Below are 11,964 nucleotides of genomic sequence, written 5' to 3'. Positions count from 1 at the left end.
GAGAAATTCAAGCTGAGAGAAGTTTGCTGGAAAGAATGTTGACTTTGTTAGAAAACTTAGGAGGAGAATATGGTGCAGTAGGAAAAACAAAACAAAACAAAACCCAAAAAACACTGGTGTCTAATCTTGCCTGTCACTGCCTTTAGCAAATCATTGAAATTCATCAAACCTCAGTATCCTTACTCGTAAAATGAGTTAGATGACTTCTAAGGATCTAGAAATCCTTTACCCTGTTTTGTAGCTTTTCACTAGAAAAATGTTTCACCAGTAATGAAAGGGGAAGTCATGAATTTTAACAGTAGTACTCCGTTGCCATGTTGGTAATGGGGCCAGAGAGCCAACGAGCTAGAAGAAACCTTCTAAAAAGTAGGAAGAAATCTTTCCTTTGGGGAGGGGGGGTGGCGACAGACCACTAATTATAGCCAGAATGAATTGTTGGGAGGAGGGGATGATTTATGCTAGGAACAATATAATAATTACTTGGATTATCATAGAGATTGATTAGATCCTGAATAGCCAATTTCAATGAGATTTAGAGGAAATATTTACATTTCTGTCAATATAAATGAACTTCACACTTACCTTATCTTGTTTTCTCTTCACACCAATTCTAAAAGGCACTTATTAATGCCTACAAGGTCCAGCCCCTCTGATTAGGGCAATCAGTAGAGCTGGGTTGGGTAGAATTACCCTCTTGGATGGAATCTCAAATGTGTCTAAACCAGTTTAGATTACAAGTTAGTCTTATTTTAAAACCAAGGTCTATTTGCTATTTCATTTAAATGATCTAATTAGACTATGAGTTCCTTGAGAATGAACTGTCTTTTACCTTTCTTGGTATCCCCACTGCTTAGTACAGGGAGGTATATAGTAAGCACTTAATAAATGCATGTTGACTGACTGTTGACTTTCCATTTTCAGTCTCTGTACTTCTACTGATTCCCTATTGTTTCTAGGAGCAAATATAAAATTCTCTTTTTGGCTTTTAACTTTTAACCTCATAACTTGGCCCCTTCCTCTCTTTCTGATCTTTTTATCTCTCACTCCCTATTACCAGAATCCAATGATATCAGCTTACTTGCTTTTACTCACATATGATTTTCTATCTCTGCCAACTGGACATTTTCATTGGCTTTCCTCTAGGATTGGAACTCTCCCTCCAGTCTTTCCCATAAAGCATTTATTTCCCATATTTGTCTTGTGCTAATATGCTGTCCTGATCTTGAATGAGTCCTACCTACTCTTGACTCATCCATACAACTGAAGTATTGTTACCAGTTTACAGATTAAGACAGAAAGAACTGAAATTGCTTTCTGAGATTCCCATACATAAGTAAATGGCATATTTAGGAATAGAACCCAGATCTCCTGGTTCCTAGTCTAATGTTTGTTAGACCTGTAGTCCGGATAATGGGGGAGAGAAAGAAACATTGTAGAAAGGAATCTAGGTGGTATATGAGTTGTCCAAGGGAGGTTTCCCAAAAAGGCTTCTACTTTGCTCTTGCTGCTAAGCTGAGTTGCTGTAAAGTTGGCTAATATTGCTTCTGCATTTCTACCTAGAGTTGTTATGGCCAGGACAAAGAAGAAATAGTGGGACCAGAACTGGTGTATTCTTGAAAGAGCAGTTGTGATTTCAGGTGTTATAAAGTTTGATAGTGAGACTAGAGCTAGGAAAGTGTGTGAGTATGACACACCAGCATAATTCCAATAGTTAGAATTGCTGGGCACATCTTTGTATAGTATTTACATTTTCTACATAGTTTTCTTTGAAGATGACATCAATGGTAAGAAGCCTCCTTGAGTTGCTGTGCTGGTCTTTAGACCAAGATGCCCATGCCTTGAGAACGAAAGGTAGACCAATAACGCTGCATGTTGTACTGTTTTCAGTGTTTTCAGCACTGTTTCAGTACATACAGAAACATTCCCCTGCTTTGAGGATGTGCCAGTAACAATAATCAATAGCAAATCTAGTTATCAGAAATGGGTGACTAATAGAGTAATAACTGTTATTCTTTTGCTCAAGGATTGAATCTCTCAATGGAGAGATAATACATATAAATTACTTTATAAAGCCTGACATGCAACATAAATTTGGTTTTGCTAAAACTCAAGTCCAATATGATACTCTCCTCTTCAATAAACTTCAGTGACTTCTTAATGTCTCCAGGAATAAATACAAAATGCTGTTTGGTATTCAAAGCCCTTCATAACCTAGTCCTATTTTACTTCCCAGTATTCTTATATCTTACTCCAAGGCATATGTTTTTTGATGCAATGACACTGGCCTCCTGGATGTCACATGAACAAGACTCTTCAATCTCTCAATTCCAGGAATTTTCTTTGACTGCTCCCCACGCCACTGTACCTAGAATTCTCTTCCTCCTCCACTCTGTCTATTGACCTCCCTGGATTCCAAAATCATACTGTTTATTGTAAACCTTCCTCAACCCCTCTTAATTTTAGTATCTTCCCTCTGTTGTTCCCTATTTATCCTATATATAACTTGCTTACTGCTTATTTGATTGGTTGCTTTATTGATATTGTATAATACTCATAAGGTTTTGCTTATATAATATGATTTGAAGAAATCCCAAAGAGGTTTCCATTCCCCATCTCCACTTAAAACTACCTTGCTTACTGATTTGCCGCAATGCCTAAAAAGTTATTCATTGAATTAAGACATTGAAGTCTTTTTGTTATGTTCCTTGGGGAAGAAAAAAGGCATTGATTCATTATATAGCATTAATGTTTCATTGTAAATTTGTTTATTAGAGAAGACTTTTTATACTCTGAATATATATTTCCTATACTCCTTAGGGAGTGAGCTACAGAGGAACAAGAAAAAGAGAGGAAAAGATGGAGAAGGAGAAAGAAAGGAGAAGGGAGGGAAAGATTAAGAGTGTATTTCAGGAAGATAGATCTGAATGGATTTAGTCTGAGAGTACTTGGTTCCTATGAAATGATGCCCAAAGGGAGAAGGGAATCATTGAAGGGAGACAGAAGGCTTCCAAAAGTCGAATTTTCCTGACAGAATTTTGCCAAGGGTTGGGTCTGTCTGAGGTTCACATAGACACAGTAAATTTGAACTTTCTCAAGTCACAGCAAATCTTATTGATTACTAAAATAGAAATAACCCTAACTCAGTGAGGCATGAAAGATTCCAGGAAGCATCCAAGAAATAATTTTCTCACTGGGACCAAAGAGCCTGTGGTCACATATCTATTTGTATCACATAAATGCAGAAGAAGGACCAGGATCTCTAAATAATAAGTCTGAGTCCTCATCTCTGCCACTGACTTTGGGAAAGCCACAACCATTCTGAGCTTCATGGTCTTCATCTGGAAAATAGGGATAATGATATGTGTTATTTTCTACTTCCTAGGGTATAGTAACAAAAGTACTTTGATAACTATAAAGCTGAGTGACTATGGACAAATTGTTGAACTTCCCTGAAGTTTTCTAATATATAAAGTGGGAGAATAAGAGAGAGAACATATTACAATTGAAAGAAAATCCAATTTGAAGCCAGAGGACTTCCAAACCCAGCTACCTGTATGATTTTGAGTAAGCAACATTCTCTTTGAACCTCAGTTTCTTCACTTGTAAAATGAAGATATTGGATTTGATGTTCTAAGATCCTTTTGAGCTCCAGATCTATATATTTCCTGGAGCTGAGGAAAGATATTCCATAAACCTTTAATGGAGGTGGATAAATGGGGATTATTTTGGTTGGTATTCTTGGGCTTGGATCCTCTGCTGCCCCTGAATTTCATATGATTAAGAAGACCATCAGCTAATTCCAAACATGGCTCAGAGGCCAATGATAAATGGATAGGAATTGAAGTTCATTTTTCAGCGGGAAGAGGAGGGCTCCCTGAGCTCTCAAAACAGGTTTTTCATTACTTTTTGTCATCCGAACAAAAAACATCCCGTTTTTGGAACAACCTTCAGTAGGCAATCCATGCCCAAGTTTAAGCCACTCTTTGGCTCTAGTGAATTGTTAGGGCTGTCTGTCTTGGCAACACCCTGTGCTTTAGGCTTCATTTCAGGTCTTCCTTGGGGACCATCTGGGCTACGCCCCTCCTATCTTTTCCTCCAAGCCTCATTCCCTCACCACTCTCAATGCTTTGTCTCTTCACAGCTGTTTCCTGATATTCTGCTCCTCTCCCCGAGATAGTTTCTTTTATTTTCCATTTGAGCTTTGTTCCATGTTATCTTTTCCGAGCCTTAGCCCCCAAACTTCCCACCCTCTCCCTCCACCCTCCCTATGGCCATAGTGAGATTACAAAGAATGGGGAAACTTCTCAAGCTCAGCTGAATCTGCCTCTGGATTTGAATACCTCCCTTTAAGTGGGTTGCATCAGGGGAAAAAAATGTCAAAGGGCACAGGGACTATTTCGGCAAGTACCACAAACGGCCTCTTCCTTTCCAAACAAAACCTGCTCCCTCCTCCCCCTCCTCAACCTCATGCTATGAAAAGAGAGAGTGGCGTAGGGTAGGGAAGGAAGGGGGCAGGGAAGATAGTTCAGTCATTAAAAATAAACAAGCTGACTTTTTCTATGAACTGAGGTGAGGAGCAGGGTCGGCATGTGTGACTTTAATTAATCATCTCCTTCACACACCATCAACACAAGTGACAACTTGTGTCTGGCCCTTCAGTCCAAGGTGCCATGATATATGGCCCGGGGAGGCCTGGATTCTGGTTGTGGATGGTCCTGAGGAGATGAATGCCTGTGTCCTAGGCTGTGATGGAAGAGTTAATTATGATGAAGAGTAGGTGCATGGGGTTATGCAAGCAGTAGTTGCCAGTGCTTCCCCAAGTTACAGAGAGGAGCCTGCCCCTTTCCCCCCACCTCTAAATCCCCACCAGAGTATAATGGTTGAGATATTCAGCTTTTTAAAAAAAATTATTGGCTAGTTTTATGGCAGTCCAGTTGCCAATTTGGGTTGCTACTGGGGATTCTGAGAACACAGTCATGAAATTGGAAAATCTGCCTTTGATGCTTCCTCCCTTTGCATTTTTTCCCTCTGAACCTCACACTTTCTCTCAATATTTCTTCTCTCTGAGAGTGTCCATTTTCCTAAGGAGTTAGAATACTGTGTTTTGTCAGAGAATAACTAAGGGCTACATTTTGTATACTACGGATCTGGCTTCTAAAATGATGTTAATAATTAATGACAATTAGCAAGGAGAAATATTGGGATATAACTGGTAGAAAGTTGGTCTTAAGACAGAGTTATAAACCTTTTTTTGTATTATGGATACACTTGACAATTTGGTGAAGCCTATAGATTTCTTCTTAAAGTAATATTTTTAATACATAAAGTAAAACACATAAAATAACAAAGGAAAATATACTGAAATGTAAGTATTAAAATATATCACAGATAAGTTTTTAATTTGACTAGCATGAAGAAGATACTAATAAGTAGCTTCCATTCAAGCTTTACCACCAGAATGATAGGTACTTAAATCATTCTGCTTTGGTGTGGCAATTATAGAAGTTGTTGAGGTGAGAGTATTGAGGTAGGCAAAGAATTTGTTTCAGGTAGTGCTTTGTCCAAAAAGAATGGGAGAACAGCATTATCTGTCATTTAAAAAAAAAAAAAAAACTAAAGTCAGAGCCACATTCTTCCTTAGCCAAGTCTTCCATCCATTCTGAGCTATGGGAGGTCCTATTCAAAACACTTGTGAGATCTCTCTGATGTCTGGTGGATTGAAGAGAGATTAGATAACCCCATATCTTTAAAACTAAGCCAGCTGCAACTCAGAACTTTTGAGCTTAAGGGCTCTGCCAGACTCAGCTTCCCCAGTAGTTAGGATTACAAATATGTACCACTACATCTGGCCCAAATGATATTCCTAAAGCTCAGGACTAACCACGCAAGTTTCACTCTTCAATAAACTATATTTACCCCTAGGATTAAATACAAGCTTTTTCCTTTGGCATTTAAAACCCTCTACATCAATTTGTTTTGCCAAGCTGTGGATATTTGTCATGAGATTTTTATTATTTTAAAAATTATTCATGGTGAATCTAATGGGAAGGAAAGAGAATAAAATTTGAAAAAATAAAATCCTTTACACACACACACACACACACACACACACACACACATATATATATATATATATATATATATATATATATATATATATATATATATATATTTAGTGTGTTAACCATTTCTTCCCTTCATTATCCTATGGTCCATGTTTTTCACACCTGATACTGCCTCTCCTTGTTTTATGACTTTGCATTATCCCCTGATATCAATATCAGAATTTCTAGTTTCTTTTAAATCTCAGATCAAATGCTACCCTCTACGTGGGCATTTTATTGAATTTTCCCATCTGCTAATATCTCCCCTCCCAATTTCTTTACATTACGTTTTTATGTAAACTTTTATGTACACATGTTGTATTACCCGGTGAAATATTAATTACTTGTGGTCATGGATTATTTCATCCTTGTCTTGTATTCCCTGTGCTTCATGTTTGGTACATAGTAGGTCTTAATGTTTGTTGATTGGATTGATGCGTTAGAATCCAACCCAGAACATTCACTACATCTCACTTATTTTTATTGAGAATAATGGTGTGATAGAATGTGGCTTGAGACAGATAAGTTTTAATAGAGGTTTAGGAAAGTAATGGATCCAGTGTACTGGATGCTGTTTGGAGGACATCACTTCCTAATTTTCTGGGCAGCTAAGTGACAACATAAGATTGGTGAGGGGGAGAGGGAAGAGTTGTCAATAAAAGGGGAAGAACGAACAAGACAAGGGGTGATACCACTGAAAGTAATTTAAGCTACTTGACAATTTTGCTTCAGGCTAGCCCTGTAAAGGCTATATCTGTGCAGTATTCTCATATTTATATATTCCAAAGAAATGGACCTAACAGTCAAGTTCCATTTCCATATATTTGACCCCAAAATATTCTCTTACATTTGTGGAGCATTTTCTAGTTTGCAGATCATCTTTACACAGAACTTCTAAGTAACTCATTTAGTCTTTACAGCAATTCTGAGAAGTAGCTGGGACAGGTACCATTACAAATAATGAAAACATACAAAAGCAAAATAATAGAGCTTAGACTTAGAGGCAACTCTCAGAGATCCTAATTTGAAGAGCAGTTATTGACCTTCATTGGCAGAGGGTTTTCTGGAAGCTGTTTACTCCACCGAAATCCCAAGTTTGCTTAAAAAAAGAGATTATGATAATAAATAATACTAAAATTTAGCATAGTATAGTATTGTATAGTACTTTAAGGTTACAAAGTTTTTTTTTTTGCATATATTATATCATGTGATTATCACATTATTCCTGAGCCCAGGATAGTTGTTGTTATTCTGACTTTGTAGATGTCAAAACAGGATAAAAAAAGGTAAATGACCACACACCTTGCAAGTTTTTAGATAGAATTTAAACCCGGATTTTTTCTTAACTTCTTGTCCATATCTCTTTTTATTATTCCAGATATAGGCCTGATGATGGACTGTTTGTCTATTTTCTGAGGACCAGTCTAGTTAAGCTTGAAGAACTTATTGCATTGACTTCAAGTGGAAGAATTTTGGGGATAACAGGAATATCTCAAAGGCCAGCTTCTAAATTAGGGAGAAACTAAGATTTGTATTGGTCAGTGGCTCTGATGAAGAATTGAAATAAAAAGAGTATATTTTATGTAGTAATAATTATTACAATTAATATCAGAAGAACCCATAGAAATGCTTTTCTTGCATTCACTAGATCACCTATAGAAGAATTGCAGAGATACGGATAAAAATTGCATGAATTAAAGGGCAGAAAGGTATTGAGATCTACATGGAAGAAGAATACCTGTATAAGTGGAATGTATGAAGGCATTTATGTCAAATTATATATGTAAGAATAACTCTTATTTATATGACTATTTGGCTTTCCTTAAAGAACTTTCCTTAAAAGAGTTTTTGTGATATAGGCAATGTAAAGATATTATCTCTGTTTTACAAGTAAGAAAATGGGAGACCAAATGACTTCTTCATTGCTGCTAGTTGGTGGTAAGGCTGGGACAAAGACATATTTCTTATAAATTTAATTCTCTCCATAGGCAGCCCCCAAAATCACATCATGTTGCAAAGTGTTGGAAGAGAATGTGGAAATTGTATAGTTCTAAATTCATCCATATTTTACTTCAGGCGGGTTAAAATTATTCAACAGGAGAAGCTGGAGTCCAGGTTGTTTCCCCTCTTCTCAATAGATTAATCAGGCTGTTTCCTAGAGGCAACTGTGATAGAATGAAAAGATCAATGGAAATGAGTCAGGACACCTCAGTTCCATTTTTAGCTCTGTCACTTCTTAGCTATGTGACCATGAGTATTTCAACCCCAATATAGTGTTGCAATATAGGACTAAAGGGGAATGAACTCAAATCACAGTCTCAGTTCCTCAATCTGTAAAATGGGAGCAATAATACTTAAACTACCTACAATCCATATTTGTTGATGAGAAAGTCTACAAAATACTGAAGTACTAGATGTTATTTTTCTGCTTAAATAATTCAACTAGTGAGGTGTCCAGCCCTTGTGGCAAACAGACTCTCCCCTTATATCTTTGCCAAAGAGGGTCTGACTATCATTGCATTCTCAGCAGGGGAATTTATTGTTCCTCAACATATCCTCATTGAGCCCCATGGGGAAACATGGATTGATGCCTTTGTTTAGGGAGTCAGGAAGGATGACCCCAAGGTCATTCTCAGAGGTGCCTTTTGGCACTAATTAAGAGTGGCCTTCCACCCCAAACCATGACAAGGAGCTCTTTTTTACCAAGGTCTGCCCATGTGCTGGAGTAATTTGGTGTGGCTAATGAGGCTGAAATGGGGTTACATTTTAGAGGTGTGTGAAGCCATGGGAATGCTTATCTAAGAAGTTTCCAGAACCAAGAATCAAATCAAATTTTTTTGGAGCCATAGAATTAATATAGATTTCTAACAGAAAATTTTTTTTTCCTTATGTGTAAATCATATTTTTGGCATGATCTGTTCATAGTAGGTAAATAATGTGTTTATTGAATATAAACTCATCTCTCTAAAACACAGCTGAGATTCATAAAGTGACCCCCTCCCCAACCCTCAAAGTCTTGGAAGGGTCACCCTTTCTTTAAATCTCATGCACTAATATACATATAATTAGAGGAGAGTTCTTTCTTAGTAACTATGATTTTTTAATCTACTACTGAATAAAAGCAGAAAATTTGAAGAGACTATAAGCTTGTGGCCTGCTAAACAGTATGTATATACACACATACATATGGATATATGTATGCATATATGCATATACTATTTACCAGACCACCAGCTCATTGGCTCTCTTTCTCTCTCATGTGTATACACACACACACATCCAAATATAATGTGGTGTTGGGTATATATACATATATATATATATACCCAATACCACATTATATGTTTATATGTATATATGTTTATAGGGTATATATATATATATAAATATATATATATATACCCTATAAACATATATACATACACATATAGAGTATATATTTTTATAGTGTGTATGTATGTGTGTGTGTGTGTGTGTGTGTATTATTATTATTATTTTTTTTGCAGTAACAGTAATAACATGGTGGGGGGATTGGGGAGCTATAAACATATATCTAAGAACCTTAGAAACCTAGCAGTCTTGGGTCATTTAATGTTCAATAAAGCTTACATATTTTAAAATTCTTGAGGATGTAACAGTATTTGGTGTTTATAATGATTCTAAGATCACAGAACTAGAAAAGACCTTAAGGTCTTTTGCCTAATGTCTTATTTTACTAATGAGACAATTAAAGTCCAGAGTGCTGAGATAATTTGCCCAGAGTTGTACAAATAGTACAGAGTAGTAGTTTGAACCCAGGGTCTCAATTCCAAATCCTGTTTTTTGTTTTTAATCTCAATAATTCTTACCCTTTTTTTTTTTTTTTTTTTTTTTTTTTTGTTTCATGGATCTTTTTGGTAGTCTGATGAAACCAATGGAGCCCTTCTCAGAATGGCTTTTTAAATGCATGAAATGAAATACATAAAATTACAAAGGAAACCAATTATATTTAAATATAGTTATCACCCATGGTTAAGAATCTCTGATTTATACTATGCCAATGCTGGGTCATCAGGAAAACAATTTATTCACATTCAGAATTCTTTGTTTAAGAAGTCAAGGAATTATGGGAAAAATTCCATCTGAAATGTTTCATTTTTTTCAGTTTAAAAGGATAAGCTTCAGTTATCTGGAAAATCCATGCAGAATGGATTGTCAGCAATTCAAGATTAATGAGGTGTTTCTGAGGAGAGATATTAACTTCTTAGATATTCTTACCTCCACAGAGGCAAGAAATAAATCCGTTTCTTAGGTCTGATCTCTTCTTTATTGATCGTTATGAAGCAGGTTGCTAGCATTTTGTGAAGCAATTACTACCTAAACATGCTGTGAGTATTTCAACCCCAATATAGTGTTGCAATATAGGACTAAAGGGGAATGAACTCAAATCACAGTTGTAATATTTTCAATTGGATGCAGTCAAACAGGTGTAGAGAAGTTCAAATAGATCCTGAAGTGATTTTATGAATTAATGGTGTCCGATTGAATCTATTCTCTATTTCTTATGTAAAATTTAATTCTACTATAAAAAATATATGTGTTCCTAAAAATCACTGTTATATGAAATCTTGCAATAAAAACCACAGGGTCTATGGCAAAAATTGGCTTAGGAGCACATCAATCAAAAACTTCATCTGCAAAACACACAAAAAAGGATAGGAATCTAATGAAATAGTAGCCCAGTTTTAGACATGTCAAATGGTTAAGAAATGCATATGTACTATAATAAGTAGTAAAAGTATCTATATTCTTGGATTGCTGCTCAGCTTGTATCCTGGTTTCTACAGGTTCCAGACTGACATAACCAAGTAATAGAGAGGCCAGGGGCTTGACCATGGTAGAAGGTGAAGGAAAAAATAGGAGCTGATCAGCCCTCTCTAGCCCATGATTCCTAATGTAACAGAATATATTCAATAAGTATGGCACTTTACCTTGAAAAAGACCTGAAGTTGACCTGTGGATGTGTTGGAGGGATTGCAACTTATGAGTGCAATTTTCTGTCTTCTTACTGTTTCCTAAGGAACAAATTGTGCGTAAACAAACATAAAATTAAAGTTATGCTCAAATTGTTCCCTAATAAATCAATAGTATTGGAACAAATTCTCATTTTCAAAACAAACTTTGTGGCAGAACTGACTATATTACATTGTTGTTCATTTGTTTCAGCCATGTCCACCTTTTTATGACCCCAATTTGGGGTTTTCTTTGCCAAGAAAATATTCTGGAGTGATTTGCCATTTCCTTCTTCAGTTCATTTTACAGATGAGGAAACTGAGGCAAACAGAGTGAAATGACTTGTCTAGAGTCATACAGCTAGCAAATGTCTTAGGCCAGCTTTGAACTTGGAAAGATGAGTCTTCCTGATTCAGGCCCAGTGCTCTAATCACCACTACCTAGTTGCCCCTGAATGTATTATAAATACAATGAAATTTCTTTTTCTCTATAATATTTATTCTTTGCTTTAAAATCTAACCCCTTTTCAAACATTCTTATGCTGTTACAGATTCTTCATGTCTGTCAATCTTGTCTTCCTAACTTAGTCATAAACTGACATCATATTACTAGTAGTAATGAGTTCAAGGACTTGCAGTAATGAACCTTTAGGAATAGTGTGAAGTTTTTTTACTTTGGTGTACTGTCTCTGGGGAACTCTCGCTGAAAGCTTCCTTGAGGGTACATAGTGCCCTCATACTCTCTGGGTTCTTTTTTGCTGCTGGGAAATGGTACCTGATCAATTCTTTCAGTTTGTAAAATTAATCAATGCATGACTGAAGGAGAGATGAAGAGAGGTATAATGAAGTCAGAAGACCTCAGTTAGTGT

The sequence above is a fragment of the Sarcophilus harrisii genome, chromosome 1 (genome assembly GCF_902635505.1).
Source record: "Sarcophilus harrisii chromosome 1, mSarHar1.11, whole genome shotgun sequence".
Classification (NCBI taxonomy): domain Eukaryota; kingdom Metazoa; phylum Chordata; class Mammalia; order Dasyuromorphia; family Dasyuridae; genus Sarcophilus; species Sarcophilus harrisii.
The sequence above is the reverse complement of the archived record's forward strand: the minus strand, read 5'-3'. Positions refer to the sequence as shown.